Source organism: Nipponia nippon, unplaced genomic scaffold, assembly GCF_047370975.1.
Source record: "Nipponia nippon isolate SJK-2023a ecotype South Korea unplaced genomic scaffold, ASM4737097v1 scaffold_1, whole genome shotgun sequence".
NCBI classification, from domain to species: Eukaryota; Metazoa; Chordata; class Aves; order Pelecaniformes; family Threskiornithidae; genus Nipponia; species Nipponia nippon.
The window spans coordinates 140,912,549-140,933,110 of NW_028262290.1; the positions used below are offsets into that span (position 1 = coordinate 140,912,549).

At 43.5% G+C, this 20,562-nt stretch overlaps 1 protein-coding gene across 3 annotated transcripts in view; it reads left to right on the forward strand.

The window, feature by feature from the left end:
• Nucleotides 1-1,427: 1,427 nt before the first annotated feature.
• Nucleotides 1,428-20,562, forward strand: part of CALCR (calcitonin receptor) — a 176,203-nt gene continuing 157,068 nt past the window's right edge. The window contains exon 1 of one of the 3 annotated variants that reach the window (XM_087774796.1): nt 1,428-1,462. The gene's annotated coding sequence lies outside the window, so the exon portion shown is untranslated. Of the gene's footprint in view, nt 1,463-2,242; nt 2,532-3,018; nt 3,144-20,562 lie in introns of those variants that run through there. The other 2 variants (XM_087774789.1, XM_087774806.1) reach the window with 2 other exon arrangements.

The following is a 20,562-nucleotide window of genomic DNA, read 5'->3' on the forward strand; positions in this document are numbered from 1 at the left end:
TGACCCACCCACTCACCCCACCTCTAAAACCTCTGGAAAAGAAAACATTCCAGGCTATCAGATATGAAAAAAGCTTTCTGTTTTTCCTCTTCGAACTTAGCGCTGCAATGCCAGGAAGGGGGATTCTCCTACTCCCTAGGCTTCAGCTTAGGGCTTTGCTTCTCAACAGTTCCTCTTCCACAAACACCTCAAGCACTTCTAACCATGACTCATCCGAGCCCACCTAAGGGAAGCTAGAGCATGAGAGGGACATGACTGTGGCTGGTCCGTAGGGGTGCTGCTCCGTGGCTCCAGACCTAGTGCAGCTCGTGAAAACCTCCCTGAACTTTGCTGATCCTGCCAGAGAAAGCTGCGGACAGTGAAGTAATTGTGGCATTCTAAGAACTCATAAAAGCAGCTCCCACTGATTCTCCTTGCTGTCTCCACAAGAGTAAAGGGTGAAACCTACAGTGAAAGTTTAAATCTTAAAGGGATGACGATTTACATCAGTATTCCTTGAGTGTCTCATAAGTTATCATAAATTTCCCCCTGCCCCCTACCCCCTCACCTCAATATATCCTAAGGAGGACAAATTTCTTTGATGGTACTATCTAGAGGCACCCTTTTAAACAGCTGCTGGAAAAAGTGGCAAGAGGTTCCTTTTTCTTGGAAATTGATGTGTGCCCAGCCCAGCGCCTCCTTCTCTGCTCTAAGCTCCATTGCTCCTCTCCCTCCCTCCCTCCTCAGCATGGCCCGAGCGATGTGGAAGCCGGCAGAAAGGCAGTCGGCTGGGTTTGCATGCAGGTTTCTATGAGAAGGGCAAGCTGTAAAATTTGACTGTAGTCTGTAAGAGAAAGCGGTGGGTGGAAGAAAAACACTCGAGAACCACTTCAATAGGAGCTAACTTTCCATTCAGAAGTAAGCCAGACGACTTAAAAGCCGGTATCAAAGTTCCTTTTATTTGATGGCAGAAACGTCCTTCGCGCAGAGAGACGAAAGAAGCAAGCTATTCTTAGCCGGGTGGTGGTACCTCGTCAGCCAGCTCGTTTGCCTCCCGACTCCATCTGCTGGGAAGACACCTTACTACCTGCTGTCTGCACTGCCACGCTTGGCAGGAGTGCAGAGGTGAATCACCGTGCATTCGCTCACTCTCACAGCCTTACTGTGGCTCTCTGGATATTTAAATATTGGGCAGCCTGGAGCAGTCACAGCAGAGAAGTCCTCCCCTGCAATACTTCATGCACAATCACTCGATGCTCTCCTGCAACGTGGGGGGTGTTGGCTCAGTTGCCTCTGGATGCCCGCGTAGCAGGGGGCTGCTGTTCTGAGGGGACCGGAGGGTCTCAGAACAGGGTCTTCTCGGCCTCCCCTTTTGTTTAAAGCGCTTACATAACTTCTGGAGCAGAAACGGGAATTTAGATGACTTAGCCGTCCGGTGAATGCTGCGGCCACCCCTTGTTGGTCCTCCCCGGCTCGGTGGACGGTAGGTAAACGGTTCACGCAAGTTGGCAGAGCAGCGGAGGAGACGGGGCAGACGGGAGGACGCGGGGCTGCATCCCCGGGGCGGGCAGGGCCCCCCGGCAGCCCCGGCTCCGCTGCCGCCCCCGCGGCCGGGGCCGCGCCCCTCCCGCCCAGGTGCCGGAGCGGCGGGGTCTCGCCCTCCGCGCCCCCCATTCCCCCGGCTTTCCTCGTCCAAAAGGTGCCCGCAGTGGGACCGAAGCGCTGGCTCGGGTCAGAGGAACTTCTCCGGGGGGGTGGGGGGCGGCTCCGGCCGGGCCCGGGGGCGCGCAGGGCCCGCGGTCCTGCGGGGAGCCGGCGCTGAGGGGAGCGGGGCGCCCTGAGGCGACGCACCCTCACGGCGGGCAGGGCCCGGCCGGCGGCGGTCCGGAGACCCCCGGCCCCGCACGGGAAGGGCAGCCGGGAGAAAGGGCTTTCGGCCGCGGGCAGCCGCTCCGCCGCCCTCGCTGCGGGGCCGAGCGGGGGGACGCGCCTCTGGCCCGCGGGGCGGGCGTCGCCTCGCCTCAGCGCAGCGCGGCCCCCTCCCCAGGCGGTGCGGCGTGGGGGGGGGTTCCTCGCCTCGCCGCCCCCGCTCCGGCGCGGCCGCCCCGCCGGCAGCAGGCGGCCGGGAGCCGCGGGGAGGCGGGAGCGGGGGAGGCGCTGCCGCCGCCGCCGCCGGGCGCTCTCCGTCCGCCCCGCACCGACGTCGGCGCGAAGCCCCGCCGGCGCCCGGGGGGGAGCGAGGAGGGGTGGGAGCGTCGCGGACGAGACGGGCGAGAGGAGGCAGATGCTTCCCGAGGCACGGCCCCGCCGGAGGGGCTCGGCCCTGGCCAGCGCCTGTCCGTGCTCCGGCTGAAGTGCGCGGCTCGGCCGCCCCCTCCGGGACGCGGGGACCCACGGGGCGGGTGTCAGGGAGCGGACGGCGCCATGCGCCCCTCCGAGGAGTGACGGGCCGTCCGGGCTGCGCCGGTGCGGGCGCCGAGCCGCCGCCGAGGTGGCCCGAGGTGACGGGAGGCCGGGAGAGGTGCCGCGCCAGCGCCGGGAGCGCTGCCACCGTAAGTCCCGGCAACTCCGCCGCCTGCCCTTCCACCCGCCGTCCCCGGGAGGGAGCGCCGCGGGGCGAGCGGCGGGGAGGTGGCTGCGCGGGGCAGATGCGGGCTGGCTTTGCAACGACGGGGGGAAAACGGGAAAAAAAGAGGGGAGGGGGTTGTAGGAGCTCTGACCCGCGGCAGCGGCGGCCGCGGTGCCCGCCCGGAGGACGGGGCGCGGGGTGCGGCTGCCCCGCGTCGGTCGGGGCGCGGGAGGGGCGCGGCCTCCGCGGGGCCCGGCGGGAGCGGCCGGCCCGGCGCGGGGCTCGGCGGGTGACGGCAGCGGGGTGACGGCAGCGGGGTGACGGCAGCGGGGAGCCCCGCGTGTGCGCTGCGGCTGTCGCGCTGGCGAGCGGGGCGCTGGCGGTACGGTGTAGATCGCAGAGAGGAGCCGTTCTCCGTCCTGAAGTACAGGACATTTAAATGACACCCGAGTCACTAGCCAGTGCTTCTCGTTCCGGTCAGGTATTATTTCCCCGTTGTTTTTCATCTGCTGGACCGATATTTGTACTTTTTTTGTCATTTGACACCGCAAATGTGAAAACGTCAGTGGGTTTCAGAATATTGCCATTGATGACGGTAGGTAGATGTATGAGACTGTTTACTGGATGTGTCCAAGTACAATATAAATGCCTGCCAATTTTGGCTTTAAATTGCTATATTGATTTCATTCTTGCGGGCTTTTTGACAAGGTTAAGGTAGTTGACAATTTGTAAAGAAAAGAGAGAAACTTCTGGTTTATTTTAGTTACAGAATGTCGGTTGTAACTGAAATGATGAACAAAAAAAATCATTCGTAAAAAGAGTAAATAGAAAGATGCGTATCCCAAGACATCTTGAAGTCAATATTGTTGACATCTAACAGATGCCTTCCTGCCATGCTTTTACATACACTAGCTACCACTTGAACTTCTAAAGGGTGATACAGCATGTGGTGTTCTTCCCAGGACTGTGCACTTTCTCTGTTGCAATAGAGTTAAGTAGCCTGGCTAGAGGGAGTTTAGAATGAATTAATCAACCCATTGCATTAAAATGCCTTTGTCTTTTTGTAGGCGCTGAATGAAATGAAGCTCTTGCTTCTGCTTCTTTTCCGCTCCAGTGTCCGTAGGGTGGTACTCGGGTGGGGAACCCTTGTGTTTGGTCGGTGGAAAGGTCCCTACACTGCTCTAGGGCTGAATGTATCAGGGCTGACCAGGGTAACATTTCTCTGCTACCAACAGCTCAGACTGCAGGTGGTGTCAAGCTAAAAAGGGAATTTAATTCACCACTCAGAATCCTTAGCATAATTGTCAGGTAGGTAAATTAAATACAGGAGGGCTAATATTTCCTCTTAGTTTCTTCAGACATTTGTTAACCTTTCCCAGTAGGTAACCTTTGCTAAGTTACCTCTCTGGTGCTTACTATAGCTGTCATATGCTGGCTGACATGAAATTATTCTGAATGAACTAAAACATTGTGTTTCGGTACCTACCAGCATGTAGTAAAGTATGCTAATTTTATAAATCTTGAGTAAATGTTGGCCCTGTTAAGAGCAATGGCAAAATCCCAATTGACTCTTTCAAAGAGTGGGCTTCACCGTAGGTGTTCATTATCATTTATAGTGAGTGCCAGCCAGCTTTGGTTAGAAACTCAAGTGGCAATGTTTAAATTTGGCTAGTGATGGCACTTCTAACAACTCTCCATAGCGCACTGCTTTAGAATCATGGGTAAGAGCCACACAGTTCTTAATATTTAAAAAAACTCTCTCTATATAATAAACTGTATTGTGCTTTCAAGAGGAGCAGGCAGTTCAGATTTGTCTTGTACTCTGATTTTTATGGGCAGTTTCATCAGAATGGACCATAAACAAGTTAGATTTCAGTTTGCGTATGTACCATATTTTAACAGAGGTATTCAGACAGTAGGGGGGGAATATTATCAGATTCTGTTGCTTATGAAAAAGAAGTTCACGAATAAACTGCTAAATATTTGACTTACTATAAAAATGTAAGCAAAGAATTGAGCTATGCTACAGTTTAGTTCTCTGCAGCTCATAAGCTTTAATGGGAGATGAAGGAACAGAAGCATCTTTCCTAAAAACCATGTTGAAATATTAATGAGTAATATATTCACAAGGATTAGCTTCATAAACTGACTGAATCCAGGTTAGCAAAATGCTTTTTCTTCATGTCTACAGAAGAATGGTTTTGAAAAACATTCGAAAAAGTTGAAAATTTTCATTAAAGATGAAAACAACGTTCTGCAGAGTGTTTGCTGAACTGTTTTTCTTCCAACTCTCTTCCAGATCAAAGTAGAATGGAACAATGCTTAAAAGCTAGCCAGTTAGTATTATATGTTAATTTTAAATCTGTATCTACGGACCTGTAAGAAGCTAAATGGGCACTTGCAAGTCCTGTTATGTACTAATATTGGCATGACCAACATAACTGCCAATAATTTCCACTAATTTTGTATATGAGAAAATGGAAGAAGAAAGAGCATATCATGACTTAGAGTTCCTGAAAATCATCATATAGAAAAAAGACTCTTCTATATTTATTTAAAAAAATATGCATGCAAATACAGTTTTTGGGAAAATGAGCAACTAAATAATTGAGCTACCCTTGACTGAAAGTTGTGCTAGCAAGTACCATGAAATTCAATTTTGAAAATGCCCATTAGTTCTACATATTATTAAGCTGGTAAGCTCAGTTTTGTTTTATTTCTGATGATTGATGTTTGGGTCCTAACTGTTGCCATTGAAGTCAATATTGAAACTCATATTAATGCTAGCACAGATCATACCTGCACCTTCCATGGGCAATCCTGTTACGTGCTGAGCACTTTTCAATCGCTATTTGTTAAGAGTAGCATCCAGTCAGGTCCTTGCCTACACCTACAAGCACAGAGTAAAATGCACTCTCTTGAAAAATTTGCAATCTAAATAGACAAGAGAGACTGAGACATCTTGCCGAAGGCCATGTAGGAGGCCAAGGGATGATCTAAGTCTGAAACATGAGTACTCTATACTTCACAAAGGTACACCAGCACCTTTTAACGGGATTGAATGTTAATTGATTCTTTGATAAAGGTACCCAGAAATGATCGACCAGTGCCTTCGGGTTGTATGTTATTTCCCTCTGATCTTGTTTACTTCAAAATTAACCTCAATGTTTACTAGCAGTAGCCTGCCAAAGAACAGCACATAATTACATGTTGTTTGTTCTGTGCTGCTTTTTGGTCTTACACCTACGTCCCATTTGACATTGCTTTTAGTCACTTCCCTGCTTAGGAAGGAGTGGGACTGGCTGCTAGAAGCCTCTGGTACATAAGTGCAACACCAGTGCCAGGAGCAAGACATGCCCTGTGGCCCAGTCCTGAGAAGCAAAGCGCTGGTCTCTGGATTGCTGCCGTTCCTACGTGACAGAGCTGCTTCGGGATGAGCCCGAAGTGACTGCTTCAGGATGAGCCCTGGGATCTTTGCGTGGTACTGCGTTACAGAGGTGGTGTTTTGTATGAGAACGTGCTACAACACAGATGCTGTAATGAGTGGTTCTGATGCAGAGAAAGCCTAGATGTAAATTTCCTAAAAGGTAATTCTCGTTCTTCTGAAGCAAGAGAAGCAACTGCAACAGATCACATGGCTAAATAGCACTGTTAATATTAAAAAAGGATTTTGCTTGAAGGTCAATAACACATACACCCTAGATATTTTGTGGTGAAGCTTTTTGTTGTTTTTGTTACAGTTATGCTTCCATGCATAGCTGTTGATGGTGGGATTTGGCAGGTGGAAAGAATGGAGAATCTGTATGCAAGACTGTTTTTAAAACTGTCCTTCATATTGGATAAAATTTGAATTGATTTTGCCTATGAAATGGAGAGACACACTGAATTGCTCATATGGAGAACTAGCTAATACAAGATGACGATGGCAGAGGTATTGGCCACATCTCAGCCAATAAGCAGCACTGCTAACAATGCTGGGCTTGGTATTCACCCAAAAGTTACAACTGGAAAATCCATGCCTCATGCTAAAGGTTGTATCTATGGCCATGTTTCAGCTGGACACCTTTTTAATCAAGATGGTAACCACAGATGTTGGAGAAGTCTTACTTCGGGTGATCTGAACAAAACCAAGGACATGGTTTTGCCTCACCAGTGAGCCTGTGAGCCCTTCAGTTGGCTTCATGCTTTTGAGGTGACCCTTGGTTAAGCATATGGGTCCCCAGGGTGGGGAGGACCTGGGGGTGGTCGTTACCTTCTGGTAGAGAGCTCCATTTGACTGCCTGTGCTGGCTTGTATGGATGTATGCAAAGACATACCATTAAACCAAGGAAAAGAAATTTTGGTACTCAGCCATAAGGAGAAAGCGCAGTCATTGAACATAGTTGATAGAAAATAGCCTTGGGAATGAGAGTAGATGATGCCATGGATTTTTCCATGGTTCCTAAAATGCCTTCTGAATTAGGATCATAGGGTAGACAGGTGAACTAGTAATGCTTTTAGCAAGTTGCATGCTGAAGTGCTGTAGTCCTGAAAGGTGGGTTACTGCAAGGGTCAGCTTAACCTGTGTACCAGAGACCCAGGGAACCTGCAGGGGGAAGCTCTCCTGGGTCCAGGAGGAGATGGTGCAGTACCAGTGTTCTTACCTCTATATATTGTACACAAAACAAACTGAAAAATGCAGTTCGTGCAAGTGTGTCTTATCTACTGCACCTCAACATGACTGCAGTACACCTGTTTTTTTCACAGTAATCCCAGTAAAGGTGACATGGAATGGCATCTGTTTTATGTATTGACATAAGTGATCAATGTATTGATCGCTTCTGGAGCTTGGCTTTTCTATCAATCATTTACTTCAGGTATACTTAATAAAAGACCTGGCACAAAATTGGCAGAATTGGCTGTTTACACCACACTTCTAGTAGTGTTTTTGGAAATAAGCATGCATTTCAGTTTCAGGTGTCACATTTCAGTGTCGCAGTTTCATGTGACACTGTTTAGCAAATAATTTCCTGCTTGGTCACATCCAGCAGTGTGTATAAGAACCATATCACTTTGTCTCTGGCTTTTGATGAATATTATTAACTATTACCAAGAGTTAGATGAACAATACGTTCGATAAATTTTGCAGTATTTTTGAATCTATGGTTTCACTATATATATAGCAGCTATAGCAGTATGCACTTTAAAGGAGTAGAAAGATACGATGTATACTTGTTGGCAGCTTTGACATGTTAACTCTAGTTTGTGATGTCCTCATTAGCATGGAGTAAAGCACAGTATAGAGAATTCCTATTATTCAAAAGCAGGTGTTTGAAATGCCTTTCTCTTCCTGGATGTGCTACAAAGTGCTGAACTACCCCTCCACAATTAGAAAAGCAGATTTTTATTCTGTTGTTTTGTCCTAGAAACTAGGCACTTCTGCAGGCAATGCCAAGTGAGTTCACAGACATATTTGGAGGTTGCTTGAGTGAAGACGAATTGTCTCTTGTCTTCAGAGTTGTCTTCTCAGAAGTAAGCTGACAATTAAAAATATCTCCTTTAAAAATGTGAAATGCTTCTGAAAGCAGAGTTGCTGTTACAAAGACGTCAAGGCTGCATGGTTAAGATTGTGCTGAGATATACTCATAAAAGGAAAAGAAACTAAACTTCTGTTTTACTTTTTTATTAGTGACTGGAATGAAACTCCACATTTGGCACAGTGTCTCCTCAAAGGTCAACTGAATTTTCTGTGTGTGGTTTTTTATGGTGAAATATTTACTTAGTTTTCAGTGCTCACATAACAAAAATTGTTGTAATCTGTGGCACTGGTTAGAGCTTGATGGAAGAGTGAGAAAGGTAATCAAAGACTGAATAAATTCATGGAGTGAATTAGCCACTTCTGTTTCTCTCAGGCAGCACTGAGGCGTGCTCTAACACGAGAAAGCTCATGTGACTGTAGCATTTCAGCTGTGATGTATGCAGATGGATGACTCCATTTCGTTTAGTTTTGATTTCCCTCCAGCTGATATCAGTAATGAGTGTTAACTGCTTAGAAAAATAACAGGTAGCTCTGCAGTTGTATTTCGTTGATATTGTTTGTATCTGGATCTTCCCTGCAGGTTGTGTGTGCCAGAACAGTTATCTGTAGCAAATCCAGCTGTCTTGATTTAAGTGATCTGTGAAGAAGTAACCTGACCTCCACAAGTGATTTTTCTTTTTAAACTTATCCCTGTTATGATGCTGCACAAAACTGGTGATGCTCCACGCTGCCTTCAGTACAGAACCTGTTTGTGTCTCACTTTCTGTTTCCCAAGCCACATTCTTTCGTGCAGAGCTATCACCATGTGATTTGCTCCAGCTTTCTTTCTTGACGTTTGTTTCCATTCACGTAGTCTTAGTTACCTGTAGCCTTAGTCTGTAGCCTGTATTCTGTAGTCTCAGTTACCTGTAGCTGTGCAGCTGCTTTATCACTAGGTCCTTCTCTTACATTGCGCTCCCTTTTCGTCATTGAAACATGATGGTGTAATTTGCTGTATGTCAGCTAACAAGCAGATGGCAGGCATCTTTGGATGGACAAGTATGATTCCTCACAAGAAGAGGAATGAATGCTGTCCCATAAAGTTATGACTCTGTATATGTTATGGGCTGTCATCTCTCATCCATTGGAGAACAATGAACAATAAAAGATACTTGATGATCTTTAGATTGTCATGATAGTCCCTCTACAAACTATACTAGCAGCCTGAAACACTCTGTGGGTGTGAGCATTTCATACTCTTAAATATGCTGTGTGCAGTCTCCTCCAGCCTTAAATAATGAAGGACAGGAGAGAGAGGATGCTTATGCCTTTTAATGCTTACACCTTTGATTGCTTGGAGAAACTTCTTAATTTTTTTCTTGGCTTTGGTAGAGAAAGGTGTCTAAGACTGCTGAGTTTCCTCATGTGACTGAAAGTTGGATCTCTCCTGAAAAGAACTTCTTCTGTTCTCACCAGTCAGTCCAGCTCCTAATGGGATCCTCATTTTCTTTTGTCTCCAAATCCCTACTCTCCAAACAATATGGAAGGTGAAAGGGTAGGATTGCTGCTGTTATCCTCAGCTGTGCTGTTGCTGCTGGGGTGGAAACACCATGAAGACTGAAGGATATGGGATGCAGAAATTACCTCAAATAACAAAAAATTTAGAGAAGGAAGTGTTGTGCGGAAAAGGCAGCACTCAGAAGAAAGAGATGCTTTGAATGATATGTGCACCTGTGCATTTAGTGGTAGAGGTGACCTTCTGGAAAGTTATGTTACAAAATGCCTAATTAACTAATAGACAGCACTGTCTTCTATTTACATATATTGTAGCAGGGGAAATTTCATTTACACTCCAATATTTAATTTTGCATATGCAATGTATTGATCAGACAGATCGCTGGTACCGGTTTAGTCGGTTATACAGGTGTTTGAGTGGATTATTGAATCTCAACGTTTTATACTGCAACTCTTCCAGGAACTCTATTTCTTACAAAGGAAAATGGCAAACAGGATTAGTGTGAGGCTGATTCAACGGGTAGTTTAGTCTGACCAATTCAGAGCATCTCTGGTAAGTCTTTGGCTTTGCTTCAGGCTGTTTAAGAACATCTGTTGACAAACTGAAAGAGTAACCCATAGACAGCTGATCATGTGCTCCTGACCCTGCAGACTTGTAGTGCTTGGAGTCTGGCAAATCCTTTAAGCCCTAGTCTTGAGAAAGACTCAGTGATGGGGAACAAATTGGGTGCGAGGAGACTTCCTTTAATTTTCTGAGGGCCACTTCCCCTACTACAGGCTGCTCAAGGGCTTGATTCCTTTAAGCCCTTGAGCTGTTTGCGTTACAATACAATATTTTCCTCTGTGTTCAAATGTTGCCAAGTACATTTCGGGTTGAAGCAGGATCAAGTAATAAATAATAATCATTGTTACCATATGTTCTCACAGATAAAGCAGACCCGGTATTTTCAACTCTGCTGTTTTTTATTGTATTTTTCATTTTTATTGTCTCACGGTATTTGATAGTATATGCTTCCTAAAGACTGGAGTAATTTCAGCACTGAAAAGAAAACATGTATGTTTGGATTTATAAGTGTTTAAACACCGGCTGACTTTATTGGCAATCAGACCTGCAGTGTTTTGAAGGAAATCCGTTCATCCCATGAAATGCCTAATGTAATCAGAGGTCATCACTGGAAAAACCTGTAGGTAGTCACCATATAACTCTATCACTTCTTCTTTCACCTACCGTCCAAAATAATTCACGTCTGAGACCTACATGTGAACTAAAAATCTAAGCCCACTCCAGCATTTTGTTGTTGCAGTAGCTGTTTGTGTTGTCTGCGCAGTGACAGAAATGACACAGATCTTTGTATTTAAACTAGTACATGGTGAAAAATGTAGCAACCTCCGCTTTAATAAGAGGAAAAGAAGTGGGGCTTAATGGCCTATAGAGCATGAGAAATTAGTACGGTTAAGCCAGAAGGAGGTAGGTATGCACAGTACACAGAAAGGGTCCTGTGGAACCTTGACAATTAACAGAAGGTATCTTCATACCCTCACAAAATATTGGGACAATGTTTTATTAGTATCAAAGCCTATAATTTTTGTACTTATGTAAATAACTTGGAACATATGGTCAGTAATTATTTACTATAATGTGGGTCATCAAATATGTTACAGCCATGCCACAAACCACATTGAAGAATATGTTTGATAAGAAGTTTCTTGAAGTGATGAATTGTGGTTTTCAACTCGTATGTAATTCCACATGGAGAAGTCACATGGGCATAACATTTAAAGGTAGTTAGTTATGCCAGTTACTTCAGTGTATAATTTTATACAATGTATTTCAGAACTAATTTTACTGTTGAAAATGTTCCATTTTTTCAGTGAAAAAGGAAACATTAATGAATTGCAGGAATTTTTTTATGAAATCTAGATTTTTACTGTCATAAAAATACTTATGCAGGTGCACAGAATTTCAAGAATGTATAGAAGTATTTTATTTATAGTAAAATACTATTTTAATTCAAACACATGCACCATAATATAATAAGCATCTTGTACTCTGCAGTGGGCATGGTTTGGACGGACAAGGATGCAACAGCCTGGAGAAGATATTGGGACTGAATACAGCCCTATTCATAGTGCACACTTATAAAAAAAAGTTAACTGTCTCAATCTTCAATCTGTTGAATTTATTTGGAGAATCTTAGCCAGATAATCTTCATCATCTCTCAGAATCTCCTCTAGTGCAGGATATATTGTTTTGCGTATGTCCGCAAGTTCTGGTCACTCTTTTTCTCTGAGAAGTTCTTGTGCTACCATATGGTGGAAAATGGACTTGGCAGTAGATGGTTTCTGAGTCAGAACTGAACCTTCAACCGTTTGTGTAAGAACACACCCACACATGTACAGCTCTGATCTTCCTAGAACTTTAGTCTGCAATCACAATTTTGAGGTAGTGTAAGCCTGTTTATGCTACCTAACTGAGAGCAAATAGAACAAGACGAAAGCACAAAGGAGGAACAGGAAGAGATATAAATAATGTGGAGTGTGGGAAAATGGGAATGGTTTCAGACACAGAAGAGGGATACTGAAACTGGGATTAGGAGTTAGTACTGAGGGCCAGTGAAGTTAAAGACAGGAAGCATTTGAGAAGGACAAGCTTGTTTGACAAGTTAGATGCTGAGGGACAAACTGATATCTGAAAACCACTGACATTCCCAGGAGGCATTTAGGTGCTAGTAGGGGTGGGAGCTGGCAGGACACGAGGGCAATAGGAGGAAGATGCATTGGAAGAGACAGAATTCCCTCCCCTCTCTTCCCGACTAAATATACTGGAGTCATGAAGCCAGGAAAGCAACATAGTTAAGAAGGGGAGAAACTGAAGGCCAGGGAAGGAGGCTGGTACTGCAGTGGCAGAAAGCTTGGAAGGAGCTAGGTCTGACTGGGAATTGTGAATGGTACTGAAAGAACGGAGAGTGGAAATAGGTGAGAAGCAGCAGCTAGTGTCTAGGAGGAGGCAGGAGTGGAACAGAAGAAAGTTCGTAATGGAGCAGCTCAAGGTGAGAGAGGCAATACCCTTGACAATGTGCCAGTCGTACATGACCTTCTGGAGTCTCACCAGTCGTCTGCTGTCAGCAGGTATCTGAGAAGATTTCTGGTGATGTTTTGTTTTCTTTCAGGACTTAAGCGTACGGGATATCAGTCTGCCACGGCTGTGACCAGTTCAGCCCCACTGACATAGACTTTTGCAGTGGACTTTAAAGGTTCTAGTCCCTTTCATGAGTCATTTTCACCATGCATAGTTAAAACACTGGTGTACTGATCTTAAGACAATGGTATTTGTTCTTCATGGGTTTATTGTGCCAAGCTTCAGAGGGTGTTGTGTAGACACAGACAGAATCTGGAGAAAATTTTATGTTCCTTATACAGAGAAAGGCAAGAAGCGTACACCTCCTGAACTTCCAGAAGGCTTCATTTAATGCACAGATTTAGTTGATGGAATCAGTTTTTTGCTGGACTGCAGGCAAAGAAGGAGAAGGATTCTCTGTTTCTCATGTTCTTTTGTACAGACAGATGAGAACATTTATAGATGTCTGTAAGGGAAAACTTTTGAAGTGAACAGAAGAAATGTGGATGGACAGTTGGAGTGATTTGAAATATATGGTTTCAGAGAGAGGAGTTCTCTGTTCAGGGAAGAAATCTTAGGAAAGTTGAGGACCTGCTGAGTCCTTTGGTGTGAGTGAATCAGCCAGCTGTAACTGATAATAAAGACTGTTTTTGTAGAGGAGATTGGGCTTCTGGAAACTTCTAATAGGATGAGGTAGAAAAGAAATAAAAGTATGTATGTTAATGGAGGGCACTTGAACATCCTAAAATACCACTAGAATGGCTAGAGCATAAGAGATACAGAGCAGAAGAGAGGACACCTCAGTAATGGTGATGGCATGTAAATAATAAAATGTGGGAGGTCAGCAGTCACTCGTAGGCACAGTCCCAGAGAGAAGCATCGACCAGAGTTCAGATTAGAAGAGAAGCATGCTGCAGAGGCACAAACCCAGCAAATTGCTGGTGAGTGTGGAAGTATCATGCAATGAAAAATGAAAAGCAGGTGTTTGAGAAGACGTATGTTAAATACTGCAAAGCAAACTGAGGAGATCAAAGCCTTCAGTGTGTGCAGCTGAAGAATGTCTCTGGGGAAAGCAGCCAGCAGCAATGTTGCTGTTAAAAAAAGGAGATTTATAGTGGCGAGACATGGAACTTTTAAAATAAATTAAGAAGATATAGCCATAAAAACTAGCATCAGTATTGGGGTACGATTTTTGGGACTGACTACATAAAAAATTGAACCTGTGACACAAAACAAGGCTAGTAGTATACGAGAACATTTATTCTATGTAGATGAAAGTCCAAGGATACAAGTAAGTGTCCAGATATCTCTATAATAGACACTCCTGCAGAATTAATTTTGGATGTAAAGTTTAGCTATTCATTAAATTTCATAAATACATTAAGAGCAGTGAAAACTGGAAAAGGATGTAGCCTGGCAGGCCTGTGTAATACTGTGTTTCCATGTGTTTTTGGAGACAGAGGATATCAACTGTTTGCTGCAAAATCTAGCTCAAAGGCAGTACCAGAAGTGCATACTGCACTGTGATAACTATTATTTCCACTTTGAGCCCCTTGGCAATAAGGACATTAATTAGAAACGTGAAGAAGCCATGGGAAAAGGATGCACTTGATAATGGCAGTAGAGAAGAAAAATGATAGGGTATTCCATGTATTCATAGATATTAAAGATCTTTAAGGCAATGAATCAGGAACAAATCAACATAAGAACAATCATGCAGTGATACAGGAACAAAACAACCCACTCATGCTAAATGACATCACTTCCAAGCTCTCTCTAACAAGCATATTCATTATGTTAGATGCACAATTTGGTACTGGAAAGTCAGATAGGACAAGGAGGGCAGCTAATTAATGCCTTCCAACACTTTATCCAGAAGGCAGCATTTCAAAAATGCTTGCTGATAAATCGTCTGCGCAAGATATATTGAAGAAGAGGTCTTGAAATAGCAGAAAATCTCACCCTCTTACCAGAGTGAAAGCCACGAAAAAATGGTAGTGTTAATCACATGATACTGGGGACATTTCTAAATCACAGTCAGATGCAAATCATTAGAGAGCAGATGAATGAGAACAGTTGAGGACTGGAGCAGATTGCCCAGAGAGGCTGTGGAATTTCCATCCCTGGAGAAACTCAAAACTAACCTAGATATGACTGAATAACTGGATCTAACTTTGAAGTTAGCCCTGCTTTGAGCAGGGGAGTTACTAGGTTATCTCCAGAGATCCATTGCAGCCTAGTTTTTTCTATGTCTCAGGGAGTTACTGTGGTCCAAGCATATCAAAAAATGGGAGAAAGAAAAAAAGGCTGAAAGCACTAATAGCCCCAAAGGAACTGAAACTCAGAATAGGGGTAGCAACTTGCCTTTTAAATAGCAGAAATTATGTCATCTCTGTAAGAACTCGAAGGAGGAAGAGATTCTATTGTATGGTCCAAGAATGGTCCCAGAATTTTAGAAAATATGGACACAGTTTACCTTGAAATAAAATGAAACGTTCCATGGGGAAATACCTCTACTGAATGTGCTGCATGAGCTGTGGGCAGTGCACTAGTGATGTATATGGCAACATTTATGAAAACACAACAATACACTGTCAGCTGTCCTTTAAACATTTTTCCTTCCATGTCTTAGATTTTGCTTCTTTATCCTTGATACGTATGATATGCTGAGTTACTGAGAGCAGGTAGTGAGTTTTAGAAGCCTTTGTTTAAGAAAAAAAATGCCAAGCCATCAAAAGGAAACACATTGGCTCCTCATCTGTGGAATCACGATAATACTCTCCCTCACCAAACAGCAGTAGTTTGAAGGTGAGTTAGGTGTCAGTGAAGCATTTACGCCACAGTAATGAGCACCAAGGAAAAAGCCATGTAAAGAAATTAATAAATCTGTCTACCGTGCAAGGTTTGATGGATGTACAATAAATGAAATCCACTAAATACCAGTGATAAAGTATTGAATCACTTTTCATTCAGTGGGCACTGTTCATCCTTAGAAACCCAGTGAAGAAGGATTCCAATGGAAAAAGAAGTGTGAGGACAAGTAATTAAAAATTGTAGTACCTATCCCCAAGAAGGCTAAATAAAGGTAAGCCAAATGGCTTCTAACTTCAGAGTTACCTTTATAATCTGGAGAGTCTTTAATCATCTGACTTTATTACATGAGTTTAGTTTTATTAATGTAATTCCAAGAGACTGTATATGAGATAAGGGCACCAGTGATTTACAAACACAGGAAAGTACCATATGTTTTTGTTTAAAAGATCTTTTAACATCATTGAACACAGAGTTTTTGCTAAAAAATTCATCCATTAGTAAAATCAAAAGTGGAAAGTGAAAACAATGCAGAAATTTAAGAGCCTTAGGCTGCAAATTAAAATTTCAGAAAGCTAAAGCTGATATACTTAGGATACTACTGAGAGCTAATATTAAGGTGGTCTTAATGCTGCTGAATAGTTAAAGCTCATCAATCTTCAAGAAGGTGGCAGTATGACAGCCAGTCTGTCAGCTTTCACGTTTAATGCTAGTCCATGAAGAACTCTCATTTTCTCTGTGGTTCATTAGCATTAGCCTGATAAAAGAGGTAAACCTCTGTTCTTCATCCTCTGCTTCCTTTTAAGGTATTTTTTTTAAGAGTAGGTTGCACACACTGCAAGAGAAGTGAAGTAGTGCTAGGGCATGAGTTAGCTCCCATAACTGGAAGCACTGCCATCCTGTCACTGAGACTGAAGCATGTCAGGAGTGAGTTTTTCTGTGACAGGAGCTAATACAAGATGTGATGTGCTATTCAAAGTAGTTAGAATATGGGATACTGCAAAATAGCAAAGAAAGATACTTATTTACCATAGACACCTCTAGCGTTACTCGTAGGTTTTCATACCTGTTGTAATGTGTGCATAACATAAAGAGAGGAATATCATACTGGTGAAATCCTGTTTGGTACACTGACTTCCTCAAATTCTGCTGAATCCCAGAGCAATACGATTATGTATGACAGAACTGCCCCTTAGTAGTAAAAAAATCTGTCCTTTTAAGCCTGGAAATAGAATGGTAAAATACAATACAAATGCATGACACAAAATTAATCTCCTTGGTGTCTAATGAGGACACTGGGCTGATCTCAGGTTCTCCCAGCACTGAGGCTGTGTGGTGGCCCCAGAAACTGTAATCCCGCGAAGCGAGATGCTAGCAACCCTTTTTCAGGTTTTTCTGGCCAGCAGACGTGGGACAAGGATGTGCCTGTTGCAGCGATGCTGCTCTGAGCCATGCTGGGTCATTCTGGTGCCGGTGGGGGCCAGGAGCAATGTTGCCAGGCCGATGTAGCCCTGAACACAAAAGATTGCATCCTCGCCCTCCGCTCGCTGCCTCAGGCTGCCTCAGTGCCTCAGACAGGCACACATTTGCCCACTCTCAAGCCTGGCACAAATGTGACTGCTTGTCCCTGCACTGTGCAGGCATGCTCTGAGATTTTTGTAATGGAATTGTTTCTTTTGAAAGTCACAGGCATGAAAGCTCTGTGAGCATGGATTTAACGAGTGGGCTTGACTTGCTGACACCCAGGTGCTGGTTGAGCACAAATCATTGTGCTGTGGTAGTAGAAGTGGGATGGTAAAAACCAGCAGAGTTCCCATGGAGTGGGGAGCAGAACAATGTGCGTTGGCTCATCCTGATGTGAGTGAGAGGAAGAAAATACACTGATGGATAAACAGCATATCTGTGCTGTTACCACATCAGTTACTTCACCAAATGCTTCCAATTACAAAAAAGAGGATACCCTTAGTCATAGTGATGCTGGTTTTAAAACTATGTAAACCTACCTTGTGACCCGCTGTACATCACACTTATATTAAAGCCTTAATTCTTACTTGAAAACAGTTGATTCACATGAAGTCCTTTTTGTACTGTCGATGTAGTGAAGAGTGACCATAGTGAAAATGAGAATAGGACCTAATGCATAGAATTAAGGTCCCTTTGCATTAATGTGGTAGTGAAAAGGAGTCTAGAGACGGTAGGTATAAATGTAGTCCATGTTTGTTTCAAAGGCTTTTAAATCTGCTGGAATAGTATAATTGGTCCCAATGGTAAATGGGAACGTGGCCCTCTGTTTCGTTAGTCCTCTGACTAACAAACTGCACAAGAACTACACGCTTTTCTGAAGGTTTTTGTTTAATCTTGGAGACTTTATAAACTCATACCAATTCTGCAGGTTTTTTCTGATGTTTTGCACTCCACAGTTGCAAGGGACATTAGATATAACAAAATATAACTGTGCCCGACAGTTTCCTCCTAAAACCAATATTTTAAACAAAAAGGAAACCCAATAGTTGAAGCAGAATGTAGTGGCAGAACAATTAAGTAACAGGGCTGGGATAATCTCACAAAACCAGGATATATAAACTCAAAGATGAAACCTCATTTTTAACTTTTTTTTTTGACAACATACCAAGGAGAGCCTAAAGCACAGTGTGATTTTCTCCTAAAAGATGGTATTGATTCCATCAGGTTTGCTTGTGTGTATCTCTGCATGTGTGCGCATGTATTGCATCTTTTAATTGTTTTCAATGGGAAGCCTGGACAGTGCTTGTTAGCCTGAGGGAGGGCAATGGAAAAAAATGGTGAACAGATTGTTAAGACACAACCTTCTCAGCAGGAATATAGGCATCAGAAGGGGAAGAGTTAAGAGGAAACTACAAAGAATAAATGTTCATGAAATATGGCTATTGCTGCTGCTACTACTACAAGAGAAAAAAGGATGCTTGAGAAAGCTGGCAGAAAAGAAAGAAAACCACAGGCTTTTGGGAAACCATGAGCTTAAGGAGCACAGAGAGCTATTAATTTTTTTTTTTTTCCCACTTTTAGGAAGCTTTCCTGCAAAGCAGGCTTTTTCAGTTTTCTCAGACCTACTTACCTCTCCAGGTCTTTTACCGGAGGTTGATGAGATGCCCAGTAGGTGGCATCCTTTTAACACAGTGCTAATATCTCTTCATATTTTTTCCTTAAAAGCATTTTTCTGCAGAATTTAATTTGATTATCACAGAGTCGGCACATGCAGAAGTTCTGTTGTTGCGAGGACTTTGAATCAAAACTCTCAAGTTTGGAATCCTCAAGCTTAAAAAATATCTGTATTTGGGAATCTAAATTGAAGAGAGGGAGGGAGAATGCGTTTTCCCTCATTGGTTCAGAGCGAGTTTCTGAGGGAGTTTACAACAAGCTACAGCTTCACAGCACCTACTGAAACCACTTCTGTCGTTCCTAACTTAAGGACCCTGGTCTAACTTAAGGACTCATGTTTGGAATGTGACGATTAGGACATTATGTTTACATTGAGCAATTGACGATAGAGATTGTGACATCCTACTGTCTGCATTTAATTTACCTCTGTTATATCTTGTTCATTTTTGAAATGTGTTCATTTTTTTCCTCCTAAGAAATAATTCTGACGATAGCTGCGGAAGTGGGTATTATTACAAACCCTTCTCTGCTTATGTGTTTGCACATAATTCTCCATATGAATGATGTCATTGGATGTAGTTTGAACAGGCACATACTTCCAGCTTTTACTGTTTCGCACAGAACCTCAGTATCAGGTACCATCTGTCCATTCAGTTAAACCAGTACCCTGTCTGAAACCACATAGATAATTCACAGACTGACTGCTGGTGGAAAACAAATATGCTTAAAGAGTTTGGGAATGTGTAGTGGACCAGGATACTGAGCAGCCAGGGAAGTCTCTGCTCTGCTTAAGAAAGTGTTTCTGGACATCTGTTCTTCAAATTGAACAGCCACCTCCTGGTCTGCCTGCAGGTTCACCTTCCTTGGAGGAGAAAAGTGGCAGAACTCTGCTCCAGTTCATCGTGGCTGGAAACAACCCAAAAAATCACAGCCACTGTCTAGTAGTACAGGATCAGAAATAAACATACTTGGTAGCTGAGCAAGTCTCACTAGTTCTAAAGCCCTCTTTGCGCAGAATAGGATTGACAGACCTGCATCAAATGGAACATAGACCATGATTTTTTGAAGCATTTTTCTCCAATTGATTGCTCTGAAGTTTGTGAATTGACATGAGGATAAAGAGGCCATACTGTCCTTTGCTTATCTGCAATGGATCAAATCATATCTCCAAGTCCTAGTACTGTAACAAGTCAATTATCTAGTTAAGTTGCATCAGACTGTCAGGTCACTCTGAGAAGTAAAGTTTAAAAAAATGAGGTTGAGATACTGACCTATTTTCATTCCTTCTGTTATTTAAGTGAAAATTTATTCTGAATGTATATTTCATGCCAAAATGTGTCAAGGATGTTGTTTTAAGGGGCATGTGGCTCTTTTAATATTCTCCGTACATGCTTGCTCAGTGTTACACCTCTCACATATAGACCGATCAGAGAGTCCACCTCTATAACTTCTTTTTTCCTTGTCTACTCTGCCTGAGACAATCTGTCTTTACAGAGATGAAACTCCCCCAAAAGACAAAAATAAAAAAAGATGGTGGATTATTGCTGGTAAATATTTAAAGTGAAAGAATATTTCCAGGGCTAGGGAAATCCCTTTTACAGCAAGAGTATGGGGAAACTTTTCCTGGTGGAAGTGTCGAAAAGCAGTACCACGTTAAATGAATGTGTCTGAGGATTACAAGGATAATCTTCTAGCCGGGTGTGAACTGCAAAGTCATCTTCCTGAGTCTGCAGGAAGACCATCTCAGTTTATCTGCTGCCAGCCATGACTTTCTCAGGTTGTAACAGACTGAAATTCATATGATGGCTTTATACCCATCCTTCAGAGTGTGAGTGGCGATATATGAATCATGCTGATGTATAAAACTGCTGTTGCTCTTTGGAAAAAGCTCAGAGGAGCTGTGTTACTAGGGTCAGAGAAAAGATGCCAATAAAC